The 19,543-nt window shown below is 43.0% G+C and overlaps 1 protein-coding gene across 4 annotated transcripts in view; it reads right to left on the bottom strand.

Moving 5' to 3' along the window:
• rpl27a (ribosomal protein L27a) overlaps positions 1 to 19,543 on the bottom strand; it is a 327,304-nt gene that overhangs the window by 70,373 nt on the left and 237,388 nt on the right. The window lies entirely within an intron of this gene.

Genomic DNA, 19,543 nt, shown 5'->3' with positions numbered 1-19,543 from the left:
TCAGAAACCGGCTGCAATCAATTAATTTGGAGAGACTTTCCAGCGAGGCGTACTGAAGAAAAAGGAGCTATTTTATTCTCTCTCAAAGAAATTCTACAAGGAGCTACAAGCCCTAGTTAATTCCCTGAGTAAAGAAGAAAAGCCTTTTTCAAGAAACAGTATTGCTGTGCTCATCATTCAAAGAACTGTTTAATGACTACTGCAGTGGAAGAATTGAATGCCTATCTACTGAAGAATTATTTTCATCAAATTTCCCAGGAAGACTTTGGTGAACTTTGACTACTTCCACATTAGGAGACCTCATCCACCAGGAATGTAATCCACAAAGACTTTCTTATTTTAATTTTAAGAGACAGATAATTTTTAAAAACTCCACTTTTAAAATGGTTAACTGTTAGTTTTTTGAGTATATGTGTCTGATTGGTGGAGTTAGACTAAATTTAAGAGTTATAAAGTCTTTAGACACAGGTTTATCTTAATTGTGTTTAAGATTTAGTTTTTTAATAAATAGTTAATTTGTTGTTTGAGATACCTGGTTTGGTTTGTTTCGTTCTGACATTACTAAAGTGTTTAATTTGGCTGTTTTCTATTCGGGCGAAAGCTTAATAATATATTGCAACCTGTGGAGTGACGGGACTGAATTGACAGTGCGTTTCCCCCACAGCGTCATAGCATATTTAATTGGCAGCTCCTTCTGGATCAGAATCAGATTAATTCGGGCTCACAATTGGAAACATATTAATTGCTCATCTCTGGAATAACATATAAATTGGGGTCTTGCGACTGGCATCATATTAATTGCTCTCACGTCTGGATCATATTAATTGGAAGCTTGATTGTCAAGACCCCAAATCTAATGCCAATTCCAAAAAATAAAAGGAACCGAATTTTTTGTGTAATAAGATACAGTCTATACTATCAGAATGACATTAGCAGTTGCAGCAAAGTTTCTGGGAAAGGCCAAATTATCCCTTAGTGGACTTGATAACTTTAACTAAGAGTAAACTGAAAGAATGGCAGCAAAATTGGAGTTAGAATTGAAATCTGGTGCCAAAAAAAGCAGTGATAATTGACCTAATAGCCTAACATCTGGAATTAGAAGAAGACAAGGAACAAGAAGTTAGTTAAGTCAGAGAGGCTGAATAAAATAATTAAAAATGCAGTGGAATTGGCTAAGATTCAGTTAGAAATGAAAACTGGAGCTTCAACAGGGGGAAAAAAAGCAAAGCAATAAGAAAACTTGAGGCTGAAAAATAATTAAGAAATCTTAAACTTGGAAAGGCAGAAAGAGAGGGAATTTAGGCTAAATGATGGAACTAGGACAAAGGGGTGGTCTTGGTTCCAGGGAAAATTCAGGTCAGGAAGAATCTGAATTCAGCCCAGGACCCAGCGAAAAGCTATTTAAATTTATTCAAGCTCTTCCTAAGTTTGAGGAAATGAATGTAGAGGCATTTTTCATATCTGTTTGGCTATTTTTTCAAAAGATGAAATGGCTGAAAGAAAGCTAGCCACTGCTTATGCAAAGCAGGTTGGTAGGTAGAGCTCATGAAGTTTACATTTAGCTTCCTGAAGAGGCTTCTCCAGATTGAGATGGCAAAAATGGCTATTCACACTGCGTATGAGTTGGTCCCTGAAGCTTACCGTCAGAAGTTTCGGAACTTACGGAGATTGGCTGGGCAGATGTACATAGAATTTGAGAGGATGAAGCAAATTAATTTTGACTGCTGGATATGGGCATTAAAGATGGAAACCACATATGAGAACCTTTTGAGAGTTGATTCTCTTGGTGGAATTTAAAAATTCCACTCTTTCAGTAGTGTGAACTCCTGTAAATAACCTGAAAGTTTTGAAAGCTAGGCAAACAGTGGAAATTGCTGATGATTTTGAGCTTGTGAATAAACCAAAACCTTTTGTCTATCACCCCCATGAACCCAAGAAGGATAGAAAGTGGGAGAGTGAGAGTAAGGCAAGTAGCCGGGGCCAAGAAGAAATAGCTGGGAATGCCCCAGGATCACCTCCTCAGGCCTGAAATGAAGGTGCTGAGGGTAGAAGTGAGGTTCACAAGCCAAAGCATTATCATTGCCACAAAACGGGTCATCTTCATTCAGAATGCTGGGATTTGCAAGGTAAATCCATAGAACCTATTGGGGTATGCAAAGCTGATGCAGAGGAAAAGACTCTGACTGAGAGTATAGCAGACCAGGCTATAGCTTTAATGACAGCTGTAAAACCAGATACAAAAACTAAAGAGTGTAGAGGTTAAGAATAAAATACCCAAAAGTTATAATGAATTTTTGTCAAAGGGCAAAGTAACTCCACATCCTGTAAGTGAGGCAGGAAAACCTATCATTATACTCAGGGACACAGGAGCAACCCAAACGCTCTTGCTGGGGAAAGATATAATCTTTCCACCAGAAAGCACCTTTGAACGCTAACGTTTTAGTGAATGGAATTGGTGAGGAATATATACCCACACCTTTTATATACATTACGCCTAGAGAGTGACTTAATATCTGGGATAGTAACTGTAGAAGTTGTCCACAGTTTGTCAGTAGAGGGAATTGATCAATCCTAGGAAATGATTTGGCTGGATGAAAAGTATCAGTTTCTCCTATAATTACAGAGGAACCAAGTGAAGTTAGGGAAACAGCAATTACAGGAATAAGTTCTAGGAATATTTCCTGCATGTGTAGTCACCCGAGCAATGGCTAAACAGTATCCTCTGTCGACAAAGTGGCACCACAAACGGGATTCTCTGTCGACAAATGTCAAGTATTTGAAATCTTATTTGGGGATTTAGATAATCCAAATGAGATGTTTAATAAATCTTCTATCATTACAGCACAGCAAGCTTGTCCAGAGATATACTGAATAGCATAGATGGCTCTGACAGAAGCTGAGGCAAAATGAGTTCTGGAAGGCTATTATATGGCAAACAAGGTTTTGAGGAGGAAGTGGAGACCACCTCATAGACCTGTGGATGAAGACTGGACAGTTGTTGAACAGATAGTGCTACCACCTAAATATTGCCAGGGATTATTAAGGTTAGCACGACATTCCATTTGCACGACATAGGAGAATTATGAAGACCAAATCACACACAAACTAACATTATTACTGGCCAGCTCTCACAAAGGATGTGAGACAATTTTGTAGAACATGCCATACATGTCAAATGATGGGAAAACCGCAACCTACCATAAAACCGGCACCACTAGTTCCCATACCATTGAGGAACCATTTAGCAGGGTATTAGTAGACTGTGTAGGATCCTCCCAAAAACAAAATAGAGACAACAAAACATACTAACTATCATGGATATGGCTACTCGATGTCCAGAGGCCATTCCTTTGAGGACAATTACTGCTAAAATAGTATGTTAACCCAATTCTTTACGAGATATGAATTACTACTTGAAGTTCAATAGGATCAAGGTTCTAATTTCATGTCTAAGATATTTCAAGAAGTCATGGGCAATTTGGGGATTAGACAGTTGAAATCTTCAGCATATCACCCACAGTCACAGGGAGCTTTTAGAGAGATACCACCAACTTCTCAAAACAATGATTATAACATACCGTCACGAATATCCGCATGACTGGGATAAAGGGCTAGACTTTCTTTTATTTGCCACCAGAGACTTACTGAATGAGTCTACAGGCTTCAGTCCTTTCGAATTGGTTTACGGACATGAAGTAAGAGATTCTTGGAACAAAAGAAGGAATCTTCGATACTAGACTATGTATCTGTGTTCTGGGAAAGGCTCAAGAAAGCTTGTGGTGTTGTTCAGGAACACCTTAAAGCATCCAAGCCAATATGAAAAAATGGGCAGACAAGAATGCAAAAGCCCGCCATTTTCAACCAGGGGATGAAGTATTAGTGTTGTCACCATTATAGGGTTCAGTGGCTCATATAGAGTGATGAAAAGAGTGGGTAAGGTAGATTACTTGATTGACACCACAGATCGCCGGAAGGGGGCTGGCGTTTGAGATTTTACCCATAGACAAATGGGAAATTGGAAGTGGGAAGTCAAATTGTTCCCAATCAAAAAAGATAAAAGATTTCAATACAGGTTTTCTTGTGGTTGTGTGTGCGAGAATACTAACATGTGTGCGACTGAAGCTAGTAGCTCCCCAAACCAGGGTGAAGTAACTTAGGATAAGATAAAAGCACTGTCTGTGGAGGAATTGAGGAAAATGGCTGAGCAGTGTGGGATCACTGTGGCAAGACTAGGAAGTCTGAACTCCTACGACTAATGGCCAACCATTTTTCCCTTGAATCTGAAGAAGCAGAAAGAGGGCGAGAAGTAAACCCAGACAGGGTACTGCTAGCAAAGATACAATTGGAACAGAGGAAACTTGAATTAGAAGACAGGGAAAGAGACAGAGGGGAGAGAGAGAAAGCAAGAGAGGAGAGCGAGAAAGAGAAAGAACCTTCCAGAAAGAATGCGAAGAAAGAGAACTGAGATGACTTGAGTTAACTAGGGGGCGACAGAATAACCCCAGTGAAAGTATAGCCAGTATGGAGGAGCGTAATTCAGGGCTGGGTACAGAATTATTAAAAATTTCCCAACTGATCCCAAAATTCAACGAGGGAGACATGGAAACTTTTTTAGTGACATTTGAAAAACTGGCAAGGCAGTTAAAATGGCCAGCTGAGGCTTGGAATCTGTTGTTACAGAGCAAATTAGTAGGAAAAGCCCATGAGGTTTATTCCATGTTGCCAGATGAGAGTTCATTAGGTTATGAACTGACAAAAAATGCTATCCTCAGGCATATGAGTTTGTACTGGAAGCCTATTGCCAAAAGTTTAGAACCCTCAAGAAGCAAGCTGATCAAACTCACCTGGAGTTTGAGAGAAATAAGCAATTGGCTTTTGACCAGTGGCTGAGGGCTCTTAAAGTGCAGCTCAGCTATGAAAATCTCAGAGAAGTAATTTTGTTAGAGGAATTTAAAAACTCTCTCCCACTCTCCATATAGACACATGTGGAGGAATGAAAGACTCATAAAGCCCAGCAGGCAGAAATCCTGGCCAATGAGTTTGCTTTAATTTAGAAGTCAGTTTCCCAGGGGAAAACATTTCCTAATCCTAACCACAAATCTAAAAAGGACAGAGGGTGGGAAGGTGATAGAAGCCCAAGCAGTCCTGGGAGGGGAAGAAAAGCAGAAGACACAGGGGGCCCTCCTCCAGCCAAAAAGGAAGGTGCTATAAGTAGGAATGAGACCCGGAGACCTGTGTGCTTCCATTGTAACAAAGCAGGGCATTTACGAGTTGACTGCTGGAAACTAAAGGAAAACCTATCGGGTTAATCAGGGCACATCCGCTCAGTGACGAAGGGACCCTAATGGAAAGCACAGCAGAACAAGCTGTGGCTTTAACTGCAGTAAGAATGAGACCTAGGAAGTCTACTGCTGCAAGTGCAGGAAAATTTAATAGGATTCCTGAAGGTTATCAGGGTTTTGTGTCTGAAGGGAGAGTAAGCCTATACCCCTGGAGTGGGGCCAGCAAGCCCATAGTAATTCTCAGGGACACAGGTAAAAGAAGTAGGTAGATGGGTTACCGTCAGGGGAAGGAAAGGGAACCAGCAGGCAGTGCAGGGATCCCCTGTGGCCGTTTCCCTCAACAACAGGTATACCGTTTTGGATACTGTTGGGGGGGACGACTTACCAGGGGTAAGCAATGGGGTGCAGGTCTCTGGCACAGAGTCTGTCCCTGTTGCTCAGAAGGGAAAAGGGAAGAGGAGCAGAGCATTAGTCATTGGGGACTCCATAGTTAGGGGAACAGATAGGAGGTTCTGTGGGAACGAGAGAGACTCACGGTTGGTGTGTTGCCTCCCAGGTGCCAGGGTACGTGATGTCTCCGATCGTGTTTTTGGGATCCTTAAGGGGGAGGGGGAGCACCCCCAAGTCGTGGTCCACATAGGCACCAACGACATAGGTAGGAAGAGAGATGGGGATTTAAGGCAGAAATTCAGGGAGCTAGGGTGGAAGCTTAGAGCGAGAACAACCAGAGTTGTTATCTCTGGGTTGTTGCCTGTGCCACGTGCTAGCGAAGAGAGGAATAGGGAGAGAGAGGAGTTGAACACGTGGCTGCAGGGATGGTGTAGGAGGGAGGGTTTTGGTTTCCTGGATAATTGGGGCTCTTTCTGGGGTAGGTGGGACCTCTACAAACAGGATGGTCTTCACCTGAACCAGAGGGGTACCAATATCCTGGGGGGGAGATTTGTTAGTGCTCTTCGGGGGGGTTTAAACTAAATCAGCAGGGGAATGGGAACCTAAATTGCAGTGCCAGTGTACAGGCTGTTGAGAGTAGTGAGGTAGGGGATAAGGTTACAGGGACGCAAGAGGGCACTGGCAAGCAAGAACTTGGTTTAAAGTGTGTCTACTTCAACGCCAGGAGCATCCGGAATAAGGTGGGTGAGCTTGCAGCATGGGTTGGTACCTGGGATCCTGATGTTGTGGCCATTTCGGAGACATGGGTAGAGCAGGGGCAGAAATGGATGTTGCAGGTTCCGGGATTTAGATGTTTCAGAAAGAACAGAGAAGAGGGTAAAAGAGGGGGGGGGTGTGGCATTGTTAATCAAGGAAAGTATTACAGCGGCAGAAAGGACGTTTGAGGACTCGTCTACTGAGGTAGTATGGGCCGAGGTTAGAAACAGGAGAGGAGAGGTCACCCTGTTGGGAGTTTTCTATAGACCTCCGAATAGTTCCAGAGATGTAGAGGAAAGGATAGCGAAGATGATTCTCGACAGGAGCGAGAGTAACAGGGTAGTGGTTATGGGGGACTTTAACTTTCCAAATATTGACTGGAAATACTATAGTTCGAGTACTTTAGATGGGTCTGTTTTTGTCCAGTGTGTGCAGGAGGGTTTTCTGACACAGTATGTGGACAGGCCAACCAGGGGCGATGCCACATTGGATTTGGTACTGGGTAATGAACCCGGCCAGGTGTTCGATTTAGATGTAGGTGAGCACTTTGGCGATAGTGATCACAATTCGGTTAGGTTTACCTTAGCGATGGGCAGGGACAGGTATATACCGCAGGGCAAGAATTATAGCTGGGGGAAAGGAAATTATGACGCGATTAGGCAAGATTTAGGATGTGTAGGATGGGGAAGGAAATTGCAGGGGATGGGCACAAACGAAATGTGGAGCTTATTCAAGGAGCAGCTAATGCGTGTCCTTGATAAGTATGTACCTGTCAGGCAGGGAGGAAGTTGTCGAGCAAGGGAGCCGTGGTTTACTCAAGAAGTTGAAGCGCTTGTCAAGAGGAAGAGGGCGGCTTATGTTAGGATGAGACGTGAAGGCTCAGTTAGGGCGCTTGAGAGTTACAAGCTAGCCAGGAAGGATCTAAAGGGAGGGCTAAGAAGAGCAAGGAGAGGACACGAGAAGTCATTGGCGGATAGGATCAAAGAAAACCCTAAGGCTTTCTATAGGTATATCAGGAATAAACGAATGATAAGAGTTAGAACAGGGCCAATCAAGGATAGTAGTGGGAAGTTGTGTGCGGAATCAGAGGAGATAGGGGAAGCGTTAAATGAATATTTTTCGTCAGTATTTACAGTAGAGAAAGAAAATGTTGCCAAGGAGATTACTGAGATACAGCCTACTAGGCTAGATGGGATTGAGATTCACAAGGAGGAGGTGTTAGCAATTTTGGAAAGAGTGAAAATAGATAAGTCCCCTGGGCCAGAAGGGATTTATCCTAGGATTCTCTGGGAAGCCAGGGAGGAGATTGCAGAGCCGTTGTTGTTGATCTTTAAGTCGTCATTGTCGACAGGAGTAGTGCCGGAGGACTGGAGGATAGCAAATGTTGTCCCCTTGTTCAAGAAGGGGAGTAGAGACAGCCCTGGTAATTATAGACCTGTGAGCCTTACTTCGGTTGTGGGTAAAATGTTGGAAAAGGTTATAAGAGACAGGATTTATAATCATCTTGAAAAGAATAAGTTCATTTGCGATAGTCAGCACGGTTTTGTGAAAGGTAGGTCGTGCCTCACAAACCTTATTGAGTTTTTCGAGAAGGTGACCAAACAGGTGGATGAGGGTAAAGCCGTGGATGTGGTGTATATGGATTTCAGTAAGGCGTTTGATAAGGTTCCCCACGGTAGGCTATTGCAGAAAATACGCAAGTATGGGGTTGAAGGTGATTTAGAGCTTTGGATCAGAAATTGGCTAGCTGAAAGAAGACAGAGGGTGGTGGTTGATGGCAAATGTTCATCCTGGAGTTTAGTTACTAGTGGTGTACCGCAAGGTTCTGTTTTGGGGCCACTGCTGTTTGTCATTTTTATAAACGACCTGGATGAGGGTGTAGAAGGGTGGGTTAGTAAATTTGCGGATGACACGAAGGTCGGTGGAGTTGTGGATAGTGTCGAAGGGTGTTGTAGGGTACAGAGGGACATAGATAGGCTGCAGAGCTGGGCTGAGAGATGGCAAATGGAGTTTAATGCGGAGAAGTGTGAGGTGATTCACTTTGGAAGGAGTAACAGCAATGCAGAGTACTGGGCTAATGGGAAGATTCTTGGTAGTGTAGATGAGCAGAGAGATCTTGGTATCCAGGTACATAAATCCCTGAAAGTTGCTACCCAGGTTAATAGGGCTGTTAAGAAGGCATATGGTGTGTTAGCCTTTATTAGTAGGGGGATCGAGTTTCAGAGCCACGGGGTCATGATGCAGCTGTACAAAACTCTGGTGAGGCCGCACCTGGAGTATTGCGTGCAGTTCTGGTCACCGCATTATAGGAAGGATGTCGAAGCTTTGGAAAGGGTGCAGAGGAGATTTACTAGGATGTTGCCTGGTATGGAAGGAAGGTCTTACGAGGAAAGGCTGAGGGACTTGGGGTTGTTTTCGTTAGAGAGAAGGAGGAGGAGAGGTGACTTAATAGAGACATACAAGATAATCAGAGGGTTAGATAGGGTGGATAGTGAGAGTCTTTTTCCTCGGATGAGGATGGCAAACACGAGGGGACATAGCTTTAAGTTGAGGGGTGAAAGATATAGGACAGATTTCAGAGGTAGTTTCTTTACGCAGAGAGTAGTAGGGGCGTGGAACGCCCTGCCTGCAACAGTAGTAGACTCGCCAACTTTAAGGGCATTTAAGTGGTCATTGGATAGACATATGGATGTAAATGGAATAGTGTAGGTCAGATGATCGCCGCAACATCGAGGGCCGAAGGGCCTGTACTGCGCTGTAATATTCTAATTCTAATTCTAAAAAACAGGGGCCACAAGATCCCTTTTACTGGAAAAGGCTTGACCTTTCCCCCAGAGAGTGCAGTAAACACCAGAATGGTGGTGAATGGTATTGGAGGGCAGTGTATGCCTGTATCTTTACACCGGGTGCACTTGGAGTGCGACCTAGTTCCGGGAATGGTGAACGTAGGGATTATCCCTAGTTTGCCTGTGGATGGGGTTGACCTGCTCCTAAGTAATGATCTGGCAGGGATGAAGGTGGTAGCTTCCCCAGTAGTGAAAGAGAGACCGCAGGAGGTCAGAGAGACAGGAAAGTGGCAGGAGACGGTCCCCTGTAGTTTCCCTGAATGTGTAATGAATCAGGCCATGATCAAACCAGCTCCCCCAGAGGAGACTGAATTGACACTGCAGACAGATGACCACAAGGTCTGTCTATCCGAGACTTTCCTTGAAAGTTAGAAGATCCAGGGAATGAGTTAAATAAATCTTCCCTAACTGAGGCTCAGCGAGCTGACCCAGTATTGAGAGAGTTAGTACAGGCTGCCCAGTCTGAAATTGAAGCAGAGGGGGTCCCTGATTGCTACTATTTAAAGAATGAGGTACTGATGAGGAAATGGAGTTCTCCTCAGAGACCTGAGAGCAAGGAGTGGACAATGGTTCATCAGTTAGTGGTGCCACAGAGGTACCAGAGAGAAGTAGTAAGAATGGCCCATGAGATTTCAGTGGCTGCACATGTCAGTGTACTAAAAACCAAAGCTCGCATAAGACTGGCCAAAACTCCGCAAAGATGTGGTGGAGTACTGTAGGAGTTTTCCACATGTGCCAGGTTGAGGGGAGACCCCAACCTTCAGTGAAATCTGCACCCCTAAGTCCTGTATTGGTGTTTGGAGGACCCTCCAGCAGTGTGCTGGTGAACCGTAACTAACCCCTGTCGAGAACAAAAGGGGACAGGCAGGCACAAGGCTGGCAACAGGTTAGAAAGGAATGGGAAAAAGGGGGCCAAGAGGGCAGGTTAAAGGAAGTCCAGGAAGAATCCCAGATGAAAACCCCTACTGTCCTCCTATGCAAATGCTGACACTAGAAGTACCCCACCATAGTGGCTAACAGCATTTACAGGAACCTGCAGAGACAAAGAAAGTCCTCAAGAGGGCAGAGAAATCATGAGGGTGATGCCTCACCTAATCGAAGTGCCACAGGGGAATGCAGTAGAATCTGGACACATACCTGCAAGCGGGAGTGTCCCAGAGGACAAAGGGAAGATTAGCAAAGAATCCTCCCCCACAGTCCAGAAAAAAGGGAACCAGCAATCCCCTGATGAAAAGCCCTTGCATGACTCATCAAAGCACTGAAAAAAAGTTCAGAATGGAACTGCCCACTGCTGCTGCCCCTGAGCCGAACTCCAACCCCGGGCTAATTAAACCTAACCCTCCCACTGCCAACCTCAACAAGAACAAAGACACCTTAGGCAGTCATGGAAATGTGCAAACTGAAAAACTTTCCCAAAAACCACATGTTTATTGGGATGCCAAAAAGGGTGTTTAAAGCAGCTTGCTGCCCAGAAAAGACAGGCTGTAACAATTGTTAGGGTTCTGAATGAATGAGAGAGATGCATGTGTGTTTCCTGTCCTTATCTTCTCTCTAGTCCCTTTTAATGAAAAGCTCTTTTTAAAATTGCATTTCATTCAGCTGGGTGTGGAGGTGTCATGCAGACCCCTACCTGCCTAGAATGAGGCATATTAATTTTGACATATGAACATTGATTTTAAACTGTTGCTGGAGTGAAGAAATTACTTGCTTGAAGATCACCAGACATTAGACTGGGAAGACATTTGCATACTAAGAGATGCTGCTTGTGGAGAAAAGGGGCTATTCCCTGCTCCAATTAATCCAATGGATTTTGATCACCAGACATTGAAGGTGTCAGAAAGCGCATTCCAGGCCCTGCTAAGATGATACAATCCACAGAGCCAGGACTGGTTACATCAGCTGGTCAAATGATTCTGCTGCATTCCGCTGTGGCACTTCGACCAGCTGGTTTTTTGAACTAGTCACAGGACAGTTTGAATTCAGAAGGCTGTGTGCAACTGAAGCTGAAACAAGCAAGTCTGTCACTTGGCTGTCTTTCTCTCTCATTTTCTCCCAACCCATCGGACACACGGAAGACACGTAAACCTCAAGAGAGTATAGAATCCTACACTGGAACAAGTTGAAGCGTGAACTGGGCCCCAACGAATTGCAAGACTTACCGGGAAGCAAAGATTCCACATTGAACTTAAAGGACTGTAACTACCAGATATTGCCTCAAACTTTTCCCTTTTATTCCTTCTACCTTTTCTGTCTCTATCTGCGTGTGTGTTTATCGCGTATACATGCTAGCGTGTTTGCGTCGCATATTCGTAGTCGTTAACCGAATTAGAGTTTAAGATTAATAAACTTCCATCTTTCATGTTTAAATCTAAGGAAACCTGTTTGATTTCTTTACCTTTCACTAAGGATTCACTAAGGGGGATCTAAAAACATGGTGTTTTCAAATTAAACCCTGTCACGGTTAAACCAGGCAAAGGCTGAGAGGGAGCCCCATCGACCCCTTCTCACCTGGTTATAACACTTATCCTTTTTCCAAAATTGTAAATTATGGGGGAAAATAATGCTTTTGCCGACACGTTGTCATGAATTTAACCATGTTAACTCCTATGGATAGTGATGGTATAAAGAAAATGCTGTAAATTATTAGCGGAGTGAATGGTGCTTGAATACGAAAAAATCTTAGTGTTTTTCCAATTTCTTCTTTTTTTGCATTGTAATGAAATGCATTTCAGGAATGGAATTTCATTTGGCCAAGGGCAGAGGTCTCATGGACCTGTAATTATTTTTCTCCTTGGATTAAAAACAGTGTGTGTGCCTTTAAGACTCTGTTAAAAACAGTGCACCTTTAAGGGAGAGAAGGTTCTGGAATTCCTGAGACACAATGTGCAGCAGTTGCATTTTTGTTACCCTGGGCAACGGCGGGAGAGAGAGAAGTCACATGATAAGGTTTCCACTAGGCTTTGTGTGGAACAGGTAGAAACTGGCTGAATCCAGTTAGTTTGGAGAGACTTTCCAGTTAGATGTACTGAAGAAAAAGGAGCTGTTTTATTCTCTCTCAGAAAGAAATTCTACAAGGTGCTAGAAGTCCAAGTTAATTTCCTGAGTAAAGAAGAAAAGCCTTTTTTTCCAAGAAACCATTCGTATTGCTGTGCTCATCGTTCAAAGAACGTTTCATGCCTACTGCAGCAGAAGAGTTGAATGCCTATCTACTGAAGGTCTATTTTCATCAAATTCCTGGGAAGACTTCGAGTGACCTTTGACTATTTCCACATTAGAAGACCTCATTCACCAGCAACGTAATCCACAAAGACTTTCTGATTTTGTTTATTCTTAAGAGACAGAATTTTTTAAAACTCCACTTTTAAAACCATTTAACTGTTAATGCTTGAGTGTCTGTGTGTGAATGGGGGAGTTAGATTAAAGTAAGAAGATATAAGGTCTTTAGACATAGGTTTATCTTAATAGTGTTTAAAACTTAGTTTTTTAATAAATAGTTAATTTGTTTTTGTCTAAAGATACCTGGCTTGGTCTGTTCCATTCTGGGTTACTAGAGTGTTTAATTTGGCTGTTTTCCGATTAGGGTGAAAGCTTAACAATATGCTGCGACCTATGGAGTGACGGGACTGAATTGACAGTGCGTTGTTCCTACCGCAGTTGTTAACAGGCTCTGCATTTAAATTTCTGGATTGCACTAAGGTGTCTCCATAGACAGGCTCCTGTTTCTAACTGGTGTTCAGTTCTTGGAGATGGGAACCCTGTTGGATCAGATGTCTGCTGGTTTGAAAAAAGTCCTGGGGAAATAATCATTTTCTTCAGCTTTTGTAGAACAAATGGAACATTCTGCAGTGACACAAAGAATAAAGGACTCAATGATTGGACCATTTCAAAATATGGCAGATACTGGATACAGATATCAATACAATAGAAGAATTAAATGAAAACGAAAGTACCTTTAGTAGATCTAGCTACAGCAGAAGACAGAACTGAAACAGGAATAATAGATGAATGAATTCCAGAAATGCCCAAGGAACAGTTAATAGGTGCTTCAGGTGTGACTCAAATGTATCACTATGCAATGCATTACCCAAAGCAGAGGCAGGATCCTCTAAATGACACATGATGCAGAGGATGAAGATAATGACAAATTTGTACAAATTATATTGGTAACAACAAGTTTTAATCCTGTGATAAATGTTTTCACCACAAACTTGTTTAACTGTGCAGTGCAAGATAATACTTGCAGTTCAATCGTATGTACAACAGATTGGTTAAAATGTTACCTTGCGACACTAGTGAGGATTGATGCAAGGTTAAGGAGTATGAAAGTAGTATTTACTTTGTTTGGTGATGCCAATGCATTGAAGTTACTAAAGATAGTTGTAATTCCATGTAAAGTAGCTAGACTAAGCCACTTACCAGTATTGTTGTAGTCTCTAGTGAGATACCTTTGCTGTTGAGTAAACCTTCTATGAAAAAGGCACAAATGAAACTTAGTGCTTGATAAGGCAATTATTTTTGGAAAGTCAGTGGATCTGGTTTGTTCAGTCAAGACATTATCATATCCCCTGCTCACTGCCTGATGTTTCTCATCAATGTTAAACAAATATTCATGGCGTCAGGTGGTAACAGAGGAACAAAAGCAAATTGTTTCAAAGTTACTTTGACAAGTAGGGTGAACAAATTGTCTAAAGTCAGAAACCCTGCTCAAAGGTTAATAGAGATTAGTGAGAAGGGTGAAATCTGTTTTTAAAAGTGTCGGAGGACGCTACTACATCTATTGTAAGCCTTCCATTGACATATGACTTTAAGGAGGTAGTTGCCATGGATCTAAAGGTATGTGATAAGGACAAATATTTTCATTGTACATTTTGTAGACCTGGCGACCAGATTTAAGGCTGGATTTAGCAAGACTGTTTGGAGCAGTAATGGAGGCCTGGCGGGCCGGAGAATAGTGTTGGATGTACCTCCCCAGAAATCCAATGCCGTAATCTGTTTCAGATTTAGTCAGCAGTAGAAAACTCCAAGGCAACGGTGCCATCTTTACGCGATAGAACTGCCATTTGAATTGCCGAACAGGTAGTTATAATATACTTGCATGCAATTGATAGCGATCATTCGCTTAATTCAAAGCCCCCATTGGACGGTGGGCAGCCCTCGCGTGCCTTTGGATCTCAGGCCATTGAAAGGTGATGGCACAGAAGCACGGTGCCATGCTGGGAAGACTGCCATGACAAGCGTTGGATAGGGGAGGAGTGGGAGTGGAGTCCAGTGTCAGCCCGTAGTGCTGTGAACTCTGCGCGGTCAAGTGAGGAGGCATCGAAGGGCTTAGCTCTTTTCCCTCTCCTTGTTTGACCACGACAGATTTAATTCTTTCTTAAAGTGGATGTATTGGCCAATTCAGTAGGTGTTTGAATTACTTGCTATGATCATAACAAGAACCAAAGAAAGAGATTAACTTTATTGTACCTAAACCGAACTATTAAAAATAATAAACTACGTGCCAACTTTCACTCAGTCACCCACACACACACTAGAGGTTTTCACACACACAAATAGGTTACAGAGTGGGAAAAGGTTGCTTGGTTGAGTTAGAGTCCATAGGCAATGGTATACAGTCTGTGGAGTTTGGTGATTCGGCTTGCTTCTAGCTGAATTCAGTGGTCCTGAGGCTTTTAGTTTGAAGATGTAAATGACTGGTTCATTGGGTCTCCTGGAGATAGCAATGCGGATGATTTCCTCCAATGGGGTTTCTGATTGTAGCCAGAGTATGCAAAGATGATCAGTCAACAAGCAGGATTTGAATGATTTCAAGCTGGAATGGAGAGAGAGAGGGACCCACACATGTCAGCGTCCAGTTGCTTCTCCTTTGCTGTAAAGGAAACACAAACTTAAAACCACAGATGGGGAGGGGCTTGTCGCATGACAGTCACTCAGTCATTCAAACACAGCAGTTAGCAGTATTTCTCTACTTGCTGAAAGAACAGGTAGTTCCTTTAAACTTCCTGGGTCTTGGTTCTTGCTGGGGACTGAGAAAACATTTCATCTTCCTCCTCACAAGCATTGCAGTGTAGGATATAATATTGCAAACTATGTGACCATCCTAGGCTTTTCTTTTTTAAATGTCTTTTTCAAAAAAATTTCAGATCTCCAGTCAGTGGACCAAAGAAAATTATCATTCAACATAACACATTGGCATAACAATGGGTGGACTTGGACTTGGGTGAGAGGGCTGGCTCTCAGCAAGGGTGGGTCATTAGCGCAAAAGCTGCGAGGATTAGCAAAGGTAAAGAGGCCAATGCAATTTAATCTCTGCAAGGACAGTGCTCTGGAGGCCTGCTGATCATCTGGTATGGGTCTCATACATCCTGGCATTGTGGGCCCCCATGGCGTGATGCAGCACCTCCAACTGAAGAAGGGCCAGGAGCCAGAAATGCCTGCCCATGAAGCTCCACAATGAGAGGTTGGCCATGCCAAGAAGGTCCCACCTGCACCAGTGTACTAGACATGACTCTGCTACCTCCATGTCCAAGCAGCCATGTGAGCAAAGACCAAAGCTCTCCAGGGAGGCATCACTGACTTGTGTGTCATGCTGCAGGTGAGTTGCAACCTAAGGAATTTGGTGGTCACCCTATACGAGTGGCCCTGAAGATCACTGTGGCACTTTTATCCATCTGGATCTTTTCCAGAGACCTGTGGGGCGGGGGGTGGAGGGGTCTCCCAGTCAGCCGCCCACCCGCTGCATCAAGGAGGGGACCAATTCCCTGTTCAAGGGCCAGCAACTCTATACGTAACCGGACTGACGCTGAGTCAGGCAGAGGGCCATCAGCTTTGGGGCCATCGCTGGATTCCTCCAGGTGCAAGATGTGATGGATTGTACTCCATCAAGCTTCCAATGGATCAAGCAGCCACCTTCGTCAACAGGAAGGGCTTTCATTCTATCAACGTACAACCTGTCTGCGACTACTGAAAGCATTTCCTTAAGGTGAGTGCCTGCTTCCTGGGAAGCAGCCACAACACCTACATACTTTGACAATACCCAGTGCCATGGATTTTCAGGCCCCTCGCTCGATGGATTCTCTGACCAGGGCTACCCATTGAAGAAATTGCTACTCAGGTCTGTGAGGAACCCTTGTAGTGCAGCAGAGGAGAGGTACAACACTTGCCATGACACCATCTGAGCAACTATCTGGCAGGCCATTGGACTGTTGAAGATGAGATTCCAGTGCCTGGATGAATCTGGTGGAGCACTGCAATATGCCCAGCAAGGGTCTCACATATCTTGGTCTATCTGGCACTGCAGAGGGGGAGGCATTGCATGAAGAGAACATGATTGAACAACACTGCTCCAACAGACAAGGAGGATGCTAATGAGCAGGCACACGGGATCTTGAACCCTGTGCATCAGAAGCCAGGCACATTGTCTCTTGTCTCCCTAGCCCATCATTCACTCATTTACCTGCTTCCAGCCACCATGATGATCTCTTAGTGAATTCAAAGACTTTCCTCAATGCATTCAGTCTGTCATCTCCTTCCTTTCCTTTCTATTTGGATTCTATGCCTAGTGCCCAGCTTAATCATACACTCTGGCACATCTAAGACACTTACCAAAGGAGGGCTGTGGCTACACTGGCAGCCCAATAAGGGAGCAGGATAAAGTATCATCTCAATTAAGGCATTAAAGACTAAGCCTTTTCCAACCATGAATATCAAGTTCAACGACAGAACTTTATAACATAAAACAAATATCAAACACCTATGAAGCCCCCAAGTGTGCTTTTCTTTATACATTTTCATTTTCTTTTATAAGGTGTGACCCCTGTGCTAGCAGCTGGATTGGAGGCAGGTTGTTCATTAGGCTGCCCCTTGGCCTCTGATGACTTTGACGGCTGTCCTCTTCCTAAGGCCTGGAGGGCCCCAGTGCCTGAGGTTTGCTGCACATGTGCAGTACTCTCCTTGTGTGTTGCAACTACCGAATGGCCTGTCACTTTAACAACTAAACATCACAGCTTTGCTCCAGACTGCAGACTAAACAATAGAAGTTAGTATTTCCATAGGATCAGATATTCTTTGGTTGTGCAAAAGCAAAATACTGCAGATACTGGAAGTCAGAAATAAATACAGAAAATGCTGGAGACATTCAGCGGGTCTGGCAGCATCTATGGAGAGAGAAACAGTTAATGTTTCAGGTCTGTGACCTTTCACCAGAACTCTTTGGTATTTGACTGTCATGTGAAAGCAAGGCACCAGACTATTATACAGTGGAGAGAAGTTTCATTTCTCTAATTTTTAACAGATTAAAATCCTGAAACTTTGCAGTTATGCCAGGCATTATCTGCAGCACAACTAATCTGACCAAATTATTTATATGAACAACACTGCTTTATATATTCTAAAATAAAATGTGTTGGTAAAACTGATTATAATCTGAATCCAAATGAAATTATTTATTGTAAAGAGTATTGCTTTCATTGTTTAAGATACCATCTGAAATCCTTTGATCTTTTAATCCCTCTCATCTACCCACTGTATTCCGTGATCATTTTTTCCTTGGGGAAGTTAAACTTTGATTTTGCAGTCAGCAGCAAAGCAGAGGTTCATCCTGTTGATGTCGAAGAAAGCTGCCCCCAAAGATCTAGCGATCTTGGCAGCAATTTACCTTTCCCTATGGCTGTTTAAATAGCCAAATTAAGCAGATGTCTTGCATGCAGCAGTGATGTTAGCAAGTAGGTAGGGCAACCACTGAAATTGAAGTGTATACACACACAGTAAACCAGGAAGTTAAAAGAACTTAAAAGCCTTCACTTTTAATTTAGACCGGCAGAGACCTGCAAAACATTTGGGATCAAGTCAGCATCTTTATTGCGACAGTTCTTCTTTAAAGACAGGATTTCTAGTTATTTCACCAAAGATTTGAACAGAATCAAAGCTTCTCACTCTGGAAAAAGCTACATAATGCTGTCTGTGTGTAAAAGCAGGCCTAGGAATATAAATACAAATTTTGTGAAGAATCTGGCCATGTGGCCAGTTTATAGTCATAGAATATGAAAGTCTAATTGGGAACTGTTTTCTCTTGAGTTGAAAAGGCAGGTTTACATCTGATGGGCTCTATTATTTGAGGAATAAACACTCTATTTCCTTCCAAACTGTATCCCTCCTTGTATCATTGGAAAAAAAACAGCCACCTAACTACTAATCTTGTTTTGTTGCAACATGATACTGCTCATTCCTTGAGTTTAAGTTTGTGCGGTGGCATGCTCATTGAAGTTAAACTGTGTAGAAATGATGGAGGCTCTAGATGGTTACCGTCTTCTTCATCCATAGAATCAATGCTGACATATTTTAATTCATCTGTCAGCTTTTCTAAAACTTCTGCATTCTTCCCAAGCCATCCCCATCCTGATCTTGCTAAACCACTCCCATCCCTCACAGAAACAATCTCTCCAACCATGGTAACTTCGGCCTCTCCTTACCTTCCGCTGTTTTTGTTCTCCCTTCCCCCAACCCTACTGCCGCCATTGGCAACTGCGCATGCTTCATGCACTCCAGTACTCTGCATGCCCCATGTGCCTCTCTGAGCAATAGGCACCAACTCAACCCAGCAACAGACGTGCTGCTTAAACTGACTGATTAAAACAGTCCAGGCAGACAAAAGATGAGTATTATAGGTTTTCAGATAACAGAATAAATGTTTTAAGATTGAAGCTAAAATAAATGGACTTTTAAAAATAATGTTTTTATTTTTAAAAACACATGTAAAAGAAATTTGACATTCCAAAGGAAAAATTTAGCTTTTCAGGGCCAATATGGGTGTTTAGCAGTAATTATAAAGTTATTGCACCCCATTAAAAACCCAATTACACTCATTCAGCCAGTTTAGGTTTTTGCAGCAAGACTAGCAACATTAGAGTGGATGTTCTCATCAATTCATGAATGTATGGGAGATAGCAGTCTGTTGGAACCTCTATAGCACACCCTATGGAGGAGCCTAGACTCACTGATTTAACTTCTGGTTTTCTGCGTTATTCAGCACTGTCTGAACTCCCATAAGTTGCTGTCAGTTTCAATGGAGTACTGATGGCGAATGCTGACAGTTTTGCTGTCATTACCACAGCAAAATCCAGGCCATTGACATTATTGTGACACCCATTGCAATCTGATGAAGGTCAAATGACATGTTTCTTTTCAGTAAGATACAGAAGATCTAGGTTCTAGGTTAACACAAATATAGCAATATATTCTGATAACGATAGAGCAGGGAAATGATTCCCA

This window comes from Heterodontus francisci, chromosome 14 (genome assembly GCF_036365525.1).
Source record: "Heterodontus francisci isolate sHetFra1 chromosome 14, sHetFra1.hap1, whole genome shotgun sequence".
Taxonomy (NCBI): Eukaryota; Metazoa; Chordata; class Chondrichthyes; order Heterodontiformes; family Heterodontidae; genus Heterodontus; species Heterodontus francisci.
Note: the sequence above shows the minus strand (reverse complement) of the source record. Positions and strands in the feature narration are given on the sequence as shown.